General features: G+C 37.2%; 1 protein-coding gene across 8 annotated transcripts in view; it reads right to left on the bottom strand.

Annotated features, from left to right (window-relative positions):
- Siz (Brefeldin-resistant Arf-GEF family protein schizo) overlaps window positions 1-18194 on the bottom strand; it is a 57877-nt gene that overhangs the window by 26584 nt on the left and 13099 nt on the right. Inside the window, exon 1 of one of the 8 annotated variants that reach the window (XM_070315655.1) lies at window positions 15337-15801. The exons of 3 other annotated variants lie outside the window; for them this stretch is intronic. The gene's annotated coding sequence lies outside the window, so the exon portion shown is untranslated. Of the gene's footprint in view, window positions 1-77; window positions 1002-15336; window positions 15802-18194 lie in introns of those variants that run through there. 4 more of the 8 variants (XM_070315652.1, XM_070315651.1, XM_070315649.1 and 1 more) reach the window with 4 other exon arrangements.

The following is an 18194-nucleotide window of genomic DNA, read 5'->3' on the forward strand; positions in this document are numbered from 1 at the left end:
GTGTTATCTCTAAAATATAATCTATTGAAGTTTATATTTAAATCGGGCACGAACTTATGCAATCACCCAATATATACCCGCTCGTATCTACGTACAAATTTGCGCGACACTTCGTATAAAGGCCAACCGCGTCGTTAATTTTACTAAGCGCGCGCGATGATTCAGCGCGCTTTTTAAGGCCTATCGATACGTCGTCGACTACCGATAAGGCGGTAGGATGGGACGTCCTCTTCCTTTATTCCACTGACATCATATCCCATAAGCGAGTTCGTTCCGCCTGGTTAGCCGTAAAAATAGCAATAGCATCGTGGCGCGGATGCGCTCCAAGAATTCGTCCCGGAGTATTTTTACTTGAGAAGTTATTCTACTTCACGCGCGCACACATCTCGTTATCGCGTAAAAAATCCGCGCCTTATCATCCCGTATCCTTGGCACTCGTTGCGTTATCACTGCCGGGGAGAGGGGTGGGAGGGGGAAGAAAACCTTCAGACGGAACGCGCGCACCTTCTCGCGACCGATTGTAGATTGGCACCAGGTTACCGCGGATTGTACTCCTGGACCCGCGAGCGGCATCGAGAAACAGTGAAACGCGACGAGAGCGGCCGTGTAAAGCATCCGCGTGCGCCCGCTCGCTCTATCGCGATATCCTTGGCGGTTTCAGCTTGACTGAGCTCGCCAGTCGGCGGCGAGATGGATGTTAGAGCGTCGAAACACCGCACGTCGAGCGGCTGACTTCTACCCCACCTCGCGCGCTGACCGATAAATAGATAGACACGACGACGTGACGTGACGTGACGTCGACTTCGTTTCTCGTAGAATCGCGACTAAGAACTCCAACGTTGCGACTATGCGCCACACGTTTTTTCGTTTAACCGCTGCTGCCGAATAACTTTATGGGACTAAGGGAGACCGAATCGTGCTCATAAAAGCACGTGGCTGAACTACTCTCTATTTAAACGATCTTTTTTTTTTTTAACAATTAATTTTTCCATCTTTTTTTTAATAATTAAGTTTGTTCAATATTTTCTTTTATTTCTATCGCGTATATATTTAGATACTTTTGAGTATATATTTATTTTATTTTATTTTATTTTATTTCTTTTTAGAAAAATTTTTAGAAATTCTTCATTAGAACCTTCGGTATCGGAAAATCCGCCAATAGATGACGTTTGCTCGGCGAGGATAAAATCTGGCGCAAAATGAAATGGCCTGAAAATAGGATGTCTGTGAAGGTTTCATCCACCGGGATTAAATCACGGAATCCGCGATTAGCGATTCGAATTTTTATCTACATCAAAAATTCGTCCTCAAAAAAAAAAAAAAAAAAAAAAAAAAAAAAAAAAAAAAAAAAATTAATCGGATTGCATAGAGTCGAGAATAAATTTTTCCTCCCGCTCGTCAGTTTTGATTCAATTCAAATTGACGCATTACTCGGCAACTGTTTATATCTGTTACATATCTTACATAGTTGTGTCGCTAGATTTTACTCCCGTCTCTCATATAACGCGACTCGATATTTTAACTTGCAAAACACACGGCGTGTGACGTTTTCCATTTGCTTTCTCGCCGAGATGGTCAGCAGAGGAACTTTCACTCATTGTTAGCTGACGTTGTTACGCTTCGATTCACGTCTCGATGCTAATTACGATTTTGGCTATTGTCATCGATCGACTCGAACTGCGTAACGAGAAAAATACTTATTATAGATACAAAATGCACGAAAGAGAAATAGCGGAAATCCTTTCCGATCGTGCAACAAATGAAAATTCCAGCGATACCGACAAACGGAAATTATGAATTGTCTCGCGCGACCGGAATTTGCCATTTTATCACTTCACTCGATCCAGATAGATATCGAAGTTTCGCCAAAGCATTTGAAGCACTTGAGAGTAGCGGATTAGTCATTTTCCCATAATTGTGTTTCATCATAGTCTCGTGTAGGGATGTTATTTAACGAAATATCGATAACGTTTATGTAAACCGCAGAATTTTCGCCTCTTAATGAATACCGGGATATGTCGAAAACATTTTTCGATTTTGCGGTTTTACGTAATAATTTATTTATTATATTTAATCCTTGCCTTGCGGCTTCGGATGGCTTCCGGTATACATTTTTCCTTCATTACATTCATTCGACAAATAAATATTTAAACATTTATAACATTGTAAAACCTATATTACACTTTGTCACTTTGACTATAAAAAATTGCATCTTATAATACCTTAACTTTATAACTTGATAACTTTTGAACTTTAAACCTTAAAACTTTAAAACTTTAAACTCTTAACCGTTTGAGTGCGGCGAAGCGCTATCGCGCTTCACTTGTCGTTTGCCAAAAATGCGGAGGAGCGCGATAGCGCTTCTCTTGTTTTGTACCGAGAATGCGGTAGGGCCAGTGATGCCAGAATTGAGACGCGAGCAACATGACTCCGTAGTGGAGGGGATACACACACAAGCGTAAACCGTGTGCATGTAATGCGCAGAGCGCTCTGCGCATTACATGCACACGGTTTACGCTTGTGTGTGTATCCCCTCCACTACGGAGTCATGTTGCTCGCGTCTCAATTCTGGCATCACTGGGTAGGGCTGCTGTTGGTTAGTATAATTTTCGCATCTATTGAGATCAGTTGTATTCATATCAAGTGCAGTTGTTATTCATTTCACTCAATTGTGGTTTTTAATAATATAAGAATTAAAATAAAATACAATGGTAAGCAGTAATGCAGTAGAGCCGTGGATTGTGGTACGGTAGAAAAAATGAGCCAATGTAAAAAGATAGATAACGTTTTGACTTTAATTTTTTTTAAATCATCATCAGATCTATAAGGGAAAAAGATAATTTTTACAAAAAAATTGTTTATGTACAAAAAAAAGTTATATGAAAATAATTGGCTCATTTTTTCTAATGGAATTAAACGATCCAACTTAATTTGCGCTATATGTAAAAAAGGTATTCATGGAATTTGTGCAGCAAAACATTCTTGTAATAAGTGAGAATAAAAAATATTTTTGTTGATCAAAACTACTTGTTATTATAATAATTAGTGTTAATTATAACTATTTTTATTGTTTTCCAAAAAAAATTACTACGCATTTCATTCCGCACTTTTAGCATATATATAAGAAAATTCTTCAGCACTCAAACGGTTAAACTCCAAAAATTCCAGAATACTGAGATCCAAGCTTCACATCTGACAATTTTTACGCTTAAAATTAAAATTTGACCTAACCTACAACCTAAAACATACGACATGAAAACATAAATCATAAAGCCTATAACATAAAATATAAAACCTAAAACATAAAACATAAGAAACAAGAGATATCAAAACCTAGAACCCAAAACATGAAATCTAAAATATTAACATTCAATCACTCCATTGTTAAATCGTTAAATCATTAAAACTCTTAAAACTCTTACAACTTTAATACCTTAAAAGCCCTGAATTTAAATTCGAATTAAGTTTGGGTTTTACGTAATAATAATATGTATAATATAAAAGTTAAATGACGGCTAAATCTTATGCAAAAATAATATAAAGTCGAATAAACGACTTTCCATAACGGCAAATATCTATAAAGTGCAAACGTTCAAATGTTGACATTATAGAAATACGTTCTTTTCATCATATATTAAATCCCTATTTATATATATAAAAGTAATTCATCACTTGTGTATGATACACTAGAAACTTTTTATTCGTTATTACAATTTTTCTATATATTATATCTACAAATCATGAGATATATAAGAATTGTTTTTAACACGATATGATCTTAATCTCTATTTATCTCTTATAATTATCTCAGTCATTTTTCTTAGTATTATTTTATATTTTCAATAATTTTTTTACTATTTCCGTATTTCTTATAATTATTGAATCAATGTGTAATAAAAATTTTATTACGATATGACATAATGCCATGTATTTTTCATTACCTGACGATTACGGCTATTATGAAATCAGCAATGCAATAAAATTTGATGAAATTTCGCTCGAATATATTTTTGACTCGAAGAAGTGACGGAATATTTATCATCTTTCGCGCGTCGTATCATAAACAGTTCATTCCGACCCACGTTGCCCATGTTAAAACGTTAACGAACGTTTTGGTAAGTGCGAATGGTTTATGTCACGTTCCGAGATACACGCGATGTCGCGATACGAGCGATGTCGCGCGGAACAACGTGTTTCACGTGTGCATTTGAGAATATAGCGGGAAAAAAATATTTAACAAGATATGTTCGAGAAATCATTTTCTCGCTGAAACCTGCAAAAATTCAAAACCAGAGAAAGCTTATTTCTTCAGGATAGATAAATAAATAAATAGATCTATTTCTCTCTATTGCATTATAATATAAATTCAAATCCAAAATTTAAAATTTCTATAAAAAAAAAAATATATATATATATATATTATTTTTTATAGAAATTATCTTGTATAGAAATATATATATTTTATATTATATATAAAAAGAGAGAGAAAGAGAGAGAGATTTTTAATGTTTATATTAAGCAATTTTTTGTCAAAACACAAAATTTATGTATACGTATACGGCACTTTCAATCTTTTTATTATAATGTAAACTTTTAGAGCACATTACTTTCTTCTCATTTCAATAATAAACGAGGATAATCGTTTTCTGGATTTCAAAACTTTCTCTCTCTCTTTTTTTTTTTTTTTCCAATCACAAAGATTATCGAACTTGCTCCTTTTTTGTCAAGATCGATAATTTACGATTTACTCCTATCCTTTACAGAGTTCTTGATACGGTGTCACGCGGTCGTCACTTTATATAACGAGTACCGATTAGCTCGTACCAGGCGGAGACGGTTTGTCATTGCACAAGAGAGACGGAAAAAGAGAGAGGGAGAGAGAGAGAGAGAAAAGAGAGAAAGAGAGACGATATCGTGGATAATCCGGAAAACGGAGAAACAAAGACGGAGCGTACATATATATGCAGACCGGTGTGCGGGAGAAGAAGGAACGAGGGAGGAGGGAGGTCAGATGAAAGGTGAGGAGAGGCCGGGAACGAAAGAGATCGCGTTCGACTTTCGCTTTACACCGGAGTGTGTCTTCAACCTGACGAGGGGAGCACGCTTGATTCGCAGCGGCGCGACCAACAGGATACACACAGCCGTGTCTGAATTGCACTTTAGCTCGGATAACCCGCACTCGAGAGGCTAATACAAACACCCGCTCTGGAACGGTAACGAGTGGATTGTATGTACACGGAGACGCGACGCGGTGCATCTATTACTGCGAAAAAGCACGAAGAGGAGGAATATATGTATACAGAATAAAATTCTTTTCATGAATTTTCTCAGTGCTTTTATTACATTTTCTCTTATTTGCTTTTTAAAGAGAAAAGATATTAATCATATCAAATATATTACAAGCTCTCTCTATATATAGTTTCTCTCGAATCATTTATATAAAAACTATTAATAAATTCCACCGTTTTTTTTTTTTTTTTAATTAATCTTGTCCTTTTGAATTATACATGCAATACCGTTCAAAAGTTTGCAAGCAATTATATTTTTTAGTTAAAAAATAATAATATAAATGGCAAAACTTCAAGAGCGTGTAGGGGACCGAGAAGCTAAGACAGAAAGTCCTTTAGAGGTTTGCTCGTTTTTGCTCCATTTTCGAGAAAATCACAAAAAAAGAAACAAAACGAGTTTTCATTTTTTTTTTTACTTATTTATTTACATTTTATTTATGTTATCATCTATTTAATGCAGATATTGTTGAAAATGTTGTCCTCTTGCAGCAATGCAAGCATTACATCTGCCCTCATTAATTGCAACTAGACATTGTTCTAGTGATATTTGGTGCACTGCATCTATGATTCGGTCTCTTAATCGCTCTCTCGAATCGATTGGCACCGTAAAGGATAACATCGAGTGTTTACATATGTAAGGAACCTTGAAGCAGAAAGTTTATTCGGTGCCAAGAGAGCAACTGACAATTGAATTTTTGCGATTTTCTTAAAATGGAGCAGAAACGAGCAAACCTCTAAAGAAGTTCTTGTTTTAGTTTTTCGGTCCCCTACACGCTCTTGAAGTTTTGCCATTTAAATTAGAGACACCCTGTATAATAAAAATAATTATAAAAAATAATAATAATATATAATAATACATATATATAATCCTTTGATTATAATAAAAAATCTGTAATTTGACTTTTGATGATATTATTTAACAATTCCTAACTGCTTCCACATTTTCGAACGATAGTGCATTAAAATTTGCACAAATTATTGTATTTTTCTCTCTCATTTTAATCTCCGTTGAACGGGAATGTCGATATGTCTCGTTGTCGAACATGTGGGATCGAAGTTGGGGTATCGATGCAGCTGACACAACAATGTGTTAGGCGGGATTAATTGTACGCGTACGATTAAATTTACGGCAAACAAGTAATCGCTATAAATTGAGATGCGTTGAGAAGGAGGTAATTTCTCGAGTCTAATGAACGTAAATTTGCGGGTTGCACCGAGCTTACCGAGCACGAAATCACTATTTAGGACTATAGCGCGCGCGAGGAAACTACTCTCACCGAGAAGTAATCATCTCTCCCTCGTACCTCACTGTCGATCTCGCGCATCGTGGACTCGAGATGACAGCTTTTAATACAATCATTTAACCGATCCACCAGCGAGGAGTTTTCATCCTCGACCTCATGATCGCGATTAATATAAATATCGTGCGTTTCAACTCCATACTTTAATTTGGCGCAAACGACGACCCATACGATTTAAGCCTCTAGTATTTGAACGATTATATCTTTTTTCGGATCTTTTAACATGGAAATCTCTTATTGTTTTAGTAATACAAAATTAATTTTTCACAGAAATATATCGTCTTATCATATTGGGTATTACAAAGATGAGGTAAAATGTCTCGAAAATTCGACGAGTTCGACCCAGCCTCTAGCTAGAAAGTAAAAGACCAATCACATTGTGATTCGATCATGAAGAAAACACCGATCACGTACGTGTGATTTATGCGCTCTATTGATTTGTCTATATATTACTGTTTAATATATTATCCGCATTCGCGCAGCGCGTGCAAATATTGCGTGAAAATAAGGCGCCATTAATCAAAGCGCGAAAACGCTTTGATATTCATTGGTATAGCTCCATAATGCAGACAATCAATTTCCATTGCAATGTACAATCAGATAGAGGTAGGAAGTTACCGGTATAGATGGATGGAAATCGAGGTCGACTACTGCTAAAGTAGACCCGAGGCAAAGATAATACAACATCATTCCGGCCTAACCGACCGGCTCGTCCGGGATGGCGGAAAAGTTCCTCGATAGAAACAGACTCGAAATTGGAAATTTATTTGATTATGAAGTCTATCGCTCGATAGGGCAACTAGCGAATCTCACGTTCGAACGGTGAAAGTTATGTATGTACGATAACGCGTAATTTTCCCCCGTCTCTTTTGCGTATTAATTTCATTTCGCGGTTCAACCAACCACATATCCGGAATATTAGACACGATGTGGAAGCTTATAAGATTTTTCTTGTCGAAACAAAATCGAACAAAATGAGTTAGATATCTACTTTCCTTCGCTTAAAAGTACATTATCAGAGTTGATGGAGTAGATAAACGGGAGAGGGGAGGGCAGGGGAAGATTTCACGAATTTTTCTTATTATTCGCATTTTCATGAAAGAACTCGAGAAAATATCAATGAGTACGTTTTAATTATCGATTCTCGAAGAGACGCGCTCGTTATACGTTTGCATTCTTCCACCGATGTGAAAATATTCTCTCAAGCTGGCTGCAAGTCAACGACGGCGACGCTTTTAGCTCTTTCCAGCCGGCCGCCGCTCGACATTCTCTCTTTTGACATCAAAATAGACTACTCGACCGTGCTTATACGCGCATCGGTACTCGCGAAGAACAATAATCGGTTGAATTATGTATATAGACATAGCGGGAGTTCTATTCTTTGAGCATCGAATTTTATTTTCTTTCTCTATGATCAGAAAATTTTACACATCAGCTTTCTTTATACTCTCCCCAATTAATATATGTACATAATAATAAAAATATATATATATATTGGATGATTGCATAAGTTCGTGCCCGATTTTCATAGATGGCATTAAGTTACTGCATGGCGGAGTTCTATTGTTTTCGTGTGGTAATTGTTGCTTACACCGAATAGATGACGTTGTTTTATGTCAATTTAGCGTCAGACATTGTTCAGATAAGTCCATTTGTGCATAAGAGAAATCATTAAAAATGGAGAACGAAAGGTGCATTTGCGGCATGTAATGCTATATGAATTTCGGAAAGGCGTGAGTGTTGAGATTGCACAAAAAAATATTTAAAGCGTTTATTTGGACCGCGCTCCTGCTCTCCGAACAGTTAAAAAGTGGTTTGCCAAATTTCGAAATGGTGATTTCAACATGGAGGATCAACCCCGCTCTGGACGGCCTTCTGGCATTGATGATGACATTGTGCATGCCTTAGTGGAAAGAAACCCAAGGATTACAACTGAGGATATTGCTGAGAGGCTGAACATCGATAATTCAACCGCTGTTCGTCATTTAAAAAAGCTTGGATACATTTCCAAGCTTGATACGTGGGTGCCGCATTTCCTGACTGAAAGGAATAAGCTGCAGGAAAACTGCAGGAGTTGCAATGGGAAATTCTGCAGCACCCGCCATATTCTCCAGATATTGCGCCTTCAGAATTTTATCTGTTCCGGTCTTTGCAGAATAGTTTAAATGGCAAGAATCTCAATTCTGAGGAAGCTGTCGAAAACCATTTTACAAACTTTTTTCAAGAAAAACCAAGTTCTTTCTTCAAAAATGGAATCGACAAGCCTATAGATCGTTGGAAAACCATTGTAGAAAAGAATGGAGACTATATAATTTATTAATAAAAGTGTTATCTCTAAAATATAATCTATTGAAGTTTATATTTAAATCGGGCACGAACTTTTATGCAATCACCCAATATATATATATATAATTATGAAATAAGTATATGAATATCGAAAGAACGCGCCTCACCATAAGATTATTTCGAGTACGTTTCGCTATTAAAATACGGCGCCTTTTTTTCACGCGATCCACTTGACTCGCAGACTATGAACATATTCAGATGCGGCGTCTGCAATCACCATATTAACGAACGGATTGTGCATATCTATCCGCAGCAAGCGCGCTTGATGTATTCGGTGCGGTATATCACGTAAAATTGTGTTCTACTTCTGAGAAATTATACAGATAGGAAAAAAAATATATATACAGAGTGGGGCATTTATATTGAGACATCTAAATATCTAAAAAATAATGCAAGATAGAAAGAAATGTTTCAGACAAAAGTTGTTCAGTTTTAAGGGGGTCATAAGATGGTGCCATTAGTTTGACCTTGGGTGGAGGCGCTTCGGAGATTTCAATGTCAATCTTGTTTTATTTTCTTTACACCAATTGATGTCTCTTATTTTTTGAGCTTAAAACATTAAGGTAACGTTATTGCAAAATAAATAATTTTATGAGATGATTTCATAGTTTATGTAAAATTATGTCGAAGTAAAGTAATAAAATAAAGTATAAAATATCTCGTAAACTATTAAACTTTTGGCCACCATATCCCTATAACTTTTTATGCAGAATATTGCAAGGATTTGATTTATGTAAAAAAAAAATTGGGGTGTTTCCATTTAAACAAATATGATTGACATTGAAATGTTCGAAGCGCCTCCACCCAAGGTCAAACTAATAGCACCATCTTATGACCCCCTTAGAACCGAACAACTTTTGTCTGAAACATTTCTTTCCATCTTGCTTTATTTTTTAGATATTTAGGTGTCTCAATATAAATGCCCCACCCTATATATATGCACACGCGTGACGCGCGAAAAAGTCGTAAGATCCGCGATTTCCTCCGCGAGCCATTATTCTCTTCGCCGTGGATTAGCGGCGGTATCGCTACCGCTTTTTCAGGAAGAGAACTGTGTGTCTCACTTTCTGCTCTATTATGCACTTCCTACCGACACATCGGCGCGGTTACGCGAACGAGGAGAGCGATTCCCATGGCGTTTAATATCTCCCTTGTTACTGTACACGGAAATTCTTTAAATATGCGTAATGTCGTTTATGAAATGCGCCAAGTACCGTGTATCCCGAATCGAATTATGCGGCGTGAAGTTAAAAGAACGTAACGTTTAATATCAAGATAATTTCTTTTTGTGGCGGTAGATGATCCTTCCTACGGGTATCGATAGTTTATCGGAGGAAAAATTTTCACAATTAAACCTCGACACACAATTTTATGGATCTTTCCCAAATAATTTTACCAAAATATAATTTTGTTATTTAAAATAATTCGGTGCCCTTTATTATAAAAAAAAAAAAATTAATTTATATCCACTATAATAATTAATTTTTGTATTTTCCGATGTGGAGGCTTGTTAATAATAACGCATTTGACGCCTGTTTGCGATAGAGTGAGCATTTCCGACGCAGAATCCGACGTCGGCGCCGATTCGATGGGAAATTTTTCGATTCGATCGACAGAATGTTCGCTCTCTGGCACATACGTATAAAATAATCCGATGTGTTTCCAATGATTTCAGAATTCTTTTCGAACACCGTTTCAACGTCATGGCTGTTCACGGCTGTGACGTCTTTGCTCGCTACATTAAACTGTAAAATAATGCATATTACAGTGCATATTGCCGTACATTCGAGGAATAGACTCATAGGAGAAACGACCTTGCTTATGATAGTTATGGACTGACCTAGTCCGGGGCGTACCATTCACCGCGATTACTTACTAGTCGTGCCCCGAGATAGGTTGCCGATCGTCGCCGCGAGGATCTCCATCCAGGAATCGCTCGACGATATAGCTTTGCAGATATATCTGGTATATGCCATTTGATTTGATTTTTCCTCGAAATGAAAAGCGTCGTTTATAGCTTTCGAGTAATAACCGTTGCCGACACACCGTGGCTAATTCTCGGTAATTAAAATGACAATTGCACGCTTACGCGGGAACGAAGACAAAGTGTCAACAGCACGCACTACGCTAACTTCTAATTATCGCGCTCTCTGCATAAACTAGCTCTTCCTGCCATAAATTAATTCGCGCAAATTTATGACGTGCAATCAAATACTTTCGATACGTCATCGTTGAAAATCATCTTGCAAATGTTTGACATTTTAAATAATGTCTCTATATAATAAAGATACAGAACTTCTTGCATCTTGATCTGTATCAATAGAATTCGATAGTAATCTTCACAATACATATAAATTATTAATTATGTGTGTATATATATAAGAAAATGTTTTTCTCTAAAATGCTTAGTTTTTGAAAGAAAAGGGGTATACGGGTATATATATATACCCGTACACACCCCTTTTTTTCAAAAACTAAGCATTTTAGAGAAAAACATTTTCAACACAAATTGTATGGTTTTGAGGAGAACATAAGATGGTATCATTGGTTTGACCTTGGATGGCATCGTTAAGGTCAAGTCAAGGACACCTTCAATTTCTTAAATGGAACCCCCTATTTTTTATTGCATATTCTTATAACTTATGTTGAGAGATTTCCAAAACACTATAATAAAGTATTTTTTCATTAAGTACTTTCTGAGTTATTTTGTACTTTAATCTGACATATTTTGATAGAAAAAATTAAATATCTTGTAAAATATTCAGTTTTTGACAATCTTACCGTAATACTTTTATGTACAGAATAATGAGACAAATCAATTAGTATAAAAAATAATTGTTTTTAAGAAAATTATTTACAATGTTTTTTTTTTTTTTTTTGTTTTTTTTGCACTAATTGATTTGTCTCATTATTCTGTACATAAAAGTATTACGGTAAGATTATCGAAAACTAAATATTTTACAAGATATTTAATTTAGGACACCCTGTATATTTTTTTTCAATATTGCGAGGTTTTTGTGCTCGCAAAAAAATTTCTAGATGGCCGCTGACAATTTTACTTTCACCTCACATTTCACATTCACTCGCGCGTATCTAAGTACATATACGTGAACACTAAAAAAATGTAAAAGAGTCTATATACCTGTAATGAGTCCTCCTGCAACACACGTTTGGAAAACAACACATCGCGCCCAACATTAAACGATCGAAAAGTGTCAAATGTCCACGAGAATTATACAGTATAATGATCATAGCGATACTTACGAACGATGGCAACAATGGCAATCTTGCATTATCTTATCTCTTGTATATCGTTATGCTTACGATAGGGTCATGTACGTAAAAAAAAGAAACGTCGTGAAACGATCGAATCGATCTTTCGCTGATCATCTGCACGAATTTGATCGATATTAAAACGCTACATTGAAATATAGTCATATTTATATATAGATTCAATGAAACAAACATAATATCTTATCATTGACGTCGCGTAATCTTAATCTCCTTTATACAGATTTATATGATAAAGATAGAAAAAAGATTAATCAGCATCAACGCTAAACTATGCGTATGAAATTTACTTTGTTATATATTATAATATTAATATCTTAATAAATATACATACATGTTATATATTTATTTTTTTAACGTATAAATTTTAATGTTGTAGAAGGTCGAGCGTAAATTAGTCTGCCGTAAATTGTCCGATATTTTATGACGCAGCTGACAGCGATAAGCACAATATATTCGTATGCATATGTTTTCAGTAAATACGCCCACTAAATTTTCTATTCTTCCTATTATGATAATCTGACCCGTTATCGAACAAGGATTCCGCGAAAATAAAATGACATTATATTTTTATCCCTCTGTCATCGATCTGTTATCGACCACTCTACAACAATGGCAATAATAGGAACAATAATCTTCATGTACTACATGTATCATACTACACGTATCATCATATTGTGACGTATGACGACCACATGGGGGTGTACGCATGTATCCCCATCAGCGCCCTAAACCCGATCGATATATCAGAAAAAAGTGATGCGGGAAGCTCCCTATAAAACCCTCGTATTTGGTTCTTCGATTCGTGCGCTAAAAAAAGAAGAAAAAAAAAAAAGAAAAACATTATCAACGATATAGCGCGACGAATATCAATAATAAATTTTCACGACGTGTACGTTCCATTTCGCACGCTAGAGCGAAAACCGTCGAATATCTTCCGCGTTTCTTTGTAGCCACCTTGTCACCCACATTAATCTAATTTTACATTTTCTAAAATTTCTCTCCCAGTCTAAAATTTAGAATTTCGACTATCCGTGTGTCGTTCGCGATATAGATACCTACGTTAGGGATCGCGCGCACGTAATAAACGACACACGCGAGTCACCGTCGTTATCGGTGCGTGAGTCATTTCGATCAAAATTGGCGGAACGTGTGCACGGAATAGCACGCGAGACCGCCGTCCCTATTAAAGAGGGCTGTTATTGCCGCCACCACTGTCAGAAGTAAATGCTGAATGATTCAGAAGGGTGCGGAATCGTCGAAGGGTCACGCGTGGGGTCGACGAAACAAACAGCAAAAAATCAATAGCACAGTAACCGAAACAATGCCGGCTGGCTGCTGGTGTAGATACGTGGTTGCTAATAATTGTTAATTCGAATTGATATTACTTTCCGTTGACAGAGAGCCTGGTATTTTTATCATGAAATACTCTTCCCTGGATCTACGAATGATCTTTGATTGGAGAATAAATTGTCGAAATGTCACGGTCATTAAGATTACATGTAAGAGTCGCGCCCCCATTTCAGGAAATCCGTAGCCGCTCGGCAATTGACATTGGCCCTTTTTCGCGACAATCCAATTGTTTTAGTCGTGCTAGAACTCGGAGAATTGGCACAGATTCAAGCTACACTCGGCACGAGAGTTCTGTACAAATTCTCGTGAAGAGATTTGTCGCCCAGAGATTTCATTAAAGCTCACTGACTTTTATAGTTGATCGTATTTATTTATTTTGTTTTCTTATATCCGACACTTTCGTTCGCTTTACTTTTTAAACAAAATTTTACGGATGTTTATTATAAGATAAAGCAAAACGTGGATACATTTGCCGCTCTCAAATAATTCCCCGTGAATGAATCGAAATAGTAGAAACATTCACGGACAATATGGCGACAGCGGCGTCGTGGTCTTGTGACCATTTGTGGTCGGTTCACGCTCGACCCACGTAGAAACTCGCCTTCAACGGCCATTCCCTTAATGCTAAGTTTACCCACATGCGCGCCTAAGTACGTAGGCAGAAATATGTCGTTAAACTGTAATATAATTCCCGCCTTAAGAGATACACAATAGGTATGCGTACTCGATCGTAATAAGCGAGCCCGAGAGAAAAAAAATGTATAATTAACGAGCCGGTCAATCTTAATCGAATAAGATATACGGTTTCTCATGGAAACGCGTAGAAAGTACGGCTATCTCTTTGCGCGAGAGACGCCCACTTGAGCAAACTGAAAGTCCCAATGTAAATTTGCGCATGCAAAATCAGCGCGATAATATTATTGCATTTGCACTTATCTTATAAATACAATAGTTATAATCTGTAAAAAAATTCCCTGTAGCGAATACTTGGCAATATCGTTGATCATTATCCATCTATTTTTTCACATATAAATGGCTTTTTATAAAAAATACAAAGAATATAATTCTATTCAAAAGATATTTTATATCGATTGAAAGCAAAATTGAAATTAATAAAATCTATTATATAATACGTGCGATAAAAAAAGAAACCACTTTGTAACACGCGCGAAGAGAATACGAGTACGCTCGGATTTTCATCATAATTGTCTTTGCAGGAGAAGTAATAATACGACGTCTGAAAAATGCAAGATTGTCATTTACGAGAAATAAGGTCACCGTGATACAACAATCCGCATCGGATAATTGCAACACGTGGTGGTGGTGGTGGTGGTAGTAGTAGTAGTAGTAGTACAAAGTCGATTTACGTTCGGTTTATCCGGTGATTGTACGATTCTTGCGCCGATTCAGCACACTTTGGATTCCAACCGCAAGGTCGCACCACTGTTCACGATTCTTGTTGTGACGTTACCGTGTAAATTTGCAAGTCCCAGCGCCCGATGCAGCACCGGTGCACTCTCGTGAACACCGGGCGCGCGTGGGCGACAGAGTGCACTCAGCCTGAACGGTATTTTATTTTCGCGCGTATATCGCGACTATAAAGATTCAACAGTCGCAGACATCGAGCGTAAATGAATCGCTCGATAAGCGACGAAAGAGAGATCAGAGATCAAGAAAGAGTCTCGTGTAAGAGTCGGAGATTAATTCGAGAGAATAAACGTTATCTTTTGAACAAAAATTTACGCGTATATATTTACCTGGATATTATTACTCGTAGTAGCTGGGGCAACTTTCAACACCTCCCGAAGCCTATCGTCTACGTTGGGGGGGGCCCTATGACGCACACGCGTCGTTGCACTTGACACGCGCACGCACGCTACGCGCGCGTACAATCGCGTATAACAAACGCGATACACGCGCGCACACTCGCACGATCGAAAAACGAATTTCGTCCAGAGAAACGGGTAAAGAACACTGGAGAAGAAAGGAACATGGGTGGGGGAGATGGGGAAGGAGGGTCGGCGTCGTTTTTCCGCGTTGCGCGTGAATGGGGAGAGTACGACGTGAATCGTTAGAGAGGACTACTGGCAGCATCGCGATATAAAGGGCGTCGGGACGCCCGCGTTCGCCGAGTCTGCGCCGTCACGACGAGCGTCCCTTTGTCCCCACGAATCTCTCGCCCAACTTTTCTCTCTCTCTCTCTCTCTCTCTTTCTCTGTCTCCTTTTGCTCGTACGCAACGCTCTCGCTCTCCTCGCGTCGGGACGTCGCTCTCTTTCGTGAGAAAGAGCTACGCGCACACCCCCCCCCTCCCCCTCCTTCCTCCCGCCGCCTCCTCCCGCGTGTGAGATCGAGATGAAAAACCGGTACGTCTCCTCTCCGCGTTGTCATCCCCGGAAAAGCTCTCGGGCGCATTAATTGCCGACTAGACGATCCTATTCGAAGTAGCGCATACACGTCCGTGGGAGTCGAGTAATAAAAACGAGAGTTGAAAATTTCCATAAATACGGACTTTGACTGCTACAATCACACAAGAGGATGGAATCGCGGCGATTGCTTGTACAGCACATACATATTTCTCATTATTTGCGGAAACCGAGACGTTAAACCGAGAGTGCATCGTTTTTTTAAATAACTTTTAACGCGTGTGCGAGATACACCTCTATACACAATTACTCGAAATCGATATATTTTTCAATTTGCATTTATATTGTCATATATTGTATTAATAACAGAGAGGAGGAAATCTCTCTCGAGTTGGCTGCGTTATTTTTACAATACGAAAAAGAGATGGACAATAACGTGCCTGGCACTCGCGTGACCAAAGACATTAAAGAACTCGCGTAATTATACGTCGCTACTGAGAGGACACTCCACCCTTCTCACGACCTTTCTCTCTCTCTCTCTCTCTCTCTCCCTCACTCGTTTCAACCCCGTGCAATTCTTAAAACCAAAAGCAACCGGCGTCACTTCTGTTGCAGCTACAGTAATTTCTGTCGAATGAAGGCAAATGAATGATGTCGTATAGTTGCTGCTGCAAAGGTAAATCGCGAGGTTTTTGTATTGAACGAAAAATAACGAGTAAAAATAAATGAGTAAAAATAAAAAAACGCGGAATAAAAAACATGTCGATAAATCGTAGATTAATTGAATTGTCGCAAAGTATTTTTCACTTACATTTTGTAAATATAATAACGAATATATATCTTAAAGTAGAGATTATATACACATATCAGATATAATTCATAGATATATAATTATATTAAATGGCGATATTTTATTAATTTTTTTTTCCTCGCGCGGGGGTGCAAACGCTATTGTTAGCGAGACCGGGCAATCACACAGGCAAGTATCGATTTTATAGTGTCAATGAAACCGCAAGAGCTGTTCTATTCAGCAACTCTGCCACACTGTACAGCGTATCTGCCGCAGATAGAAATCTTTCGATACTTCGGTTCGCGCATTGTATAAGCGATACGCGAGTCTGCCTTTGCAAAACGCATACACGCACGTGTATACATATATCGTAGACTGCGTGTTACGACATAAACCACCCATCGAGATGCGTAATACGACCAATACCGTGATGGCCGACTGGAGAATCTGATGATTTATCACACTTGTCTCTCTTAGTTTCGCTACCGTTTCGGTTGTCAATAGCTCGTTTGACGAATTTGAGAAGCTGTACGGTAAACTATAGGATGTCCGGTAAAAGGGAAAAATGAAAAGGGGAGATGGAGAGGAGATTAATGCGCTGAAATAAAAAACCTTCCTTATAAAAACCGTCACGACGCGAATAGTTCCCAGGAGAGGCTTCTAGGCTCTTTTCCTCCTCAGACATACAAATGAACAACGTCATCTTATTTTCCGACTCATTTTTTAACGGAACCCTTACCTCGAAGAACAGTTGTCAAGATATCTAATGTGTCAAAACATTAAATAAATTTTTTATATGAAAGAAAAATTCTTTTATACGTTCAAAAATATAGTTCTTATTAGGAAAAACATACACATACATACACAGAGAGAAAAGTTTCTTTGGATTTAATAAATTTTATTGTAACCAAAGAAATATAATACTTGAAATGGTCCAACCATACTAATGTTTGAAGTTAACAAATATGATTGTTTGATTTTTAAATAATATATTTATTTATTTTAAATAAAATATTTTTTGAATGAATTTCATTTTTTCTTCAACTTAAACATTATATTATTGTTGTTTCAAACAATATTCTTCTTTTATTTAAAAGATTCATTATATTGCTTTTAAGAATTTAAATAAATCTTAAAACAAGTTAGATAAAGTTAAATGACACGTTCTGCATCTTTCTAATTAAATCTTTGAAGCATCTTAGGACCGTAGCGTATAGAAAAACTTAATTTTACTTATTCGAAATTTCTATCCGAATAAATGAATATCGGACATTAGACTGTCCGATTTTCCAAAAATCAGTTTCATTGTCTGAATTCTCTTCTATAGAGATCGTATCAGAAATAAAACTGATAGAAATAGTTGTTAAATGTTATTAGTCACATTTTGCAAGCCTTATTCATATATTCTTATGACAGAAACTTGAATACGAGTGTAGTGAAGTTAGCGCGCCGCGTAGCGG

This window comes from Polyergus mexicanus, unplaced genomic scaffold (genome assembly GCF_030449975.1).
Source record: "Polyergus mexicanus isolate NDT 795.1 unplaced genomic scaffold, iyPolMexi1.0 SCAF_2, whole genome shotgun sequence".
NCBI classification, from domain to species: Eukaryota; Metazoa; Arthropoda; class Insecta; order Hymenoptera; family Formicidae; genus Polyergus; species Polyergus mexicanus.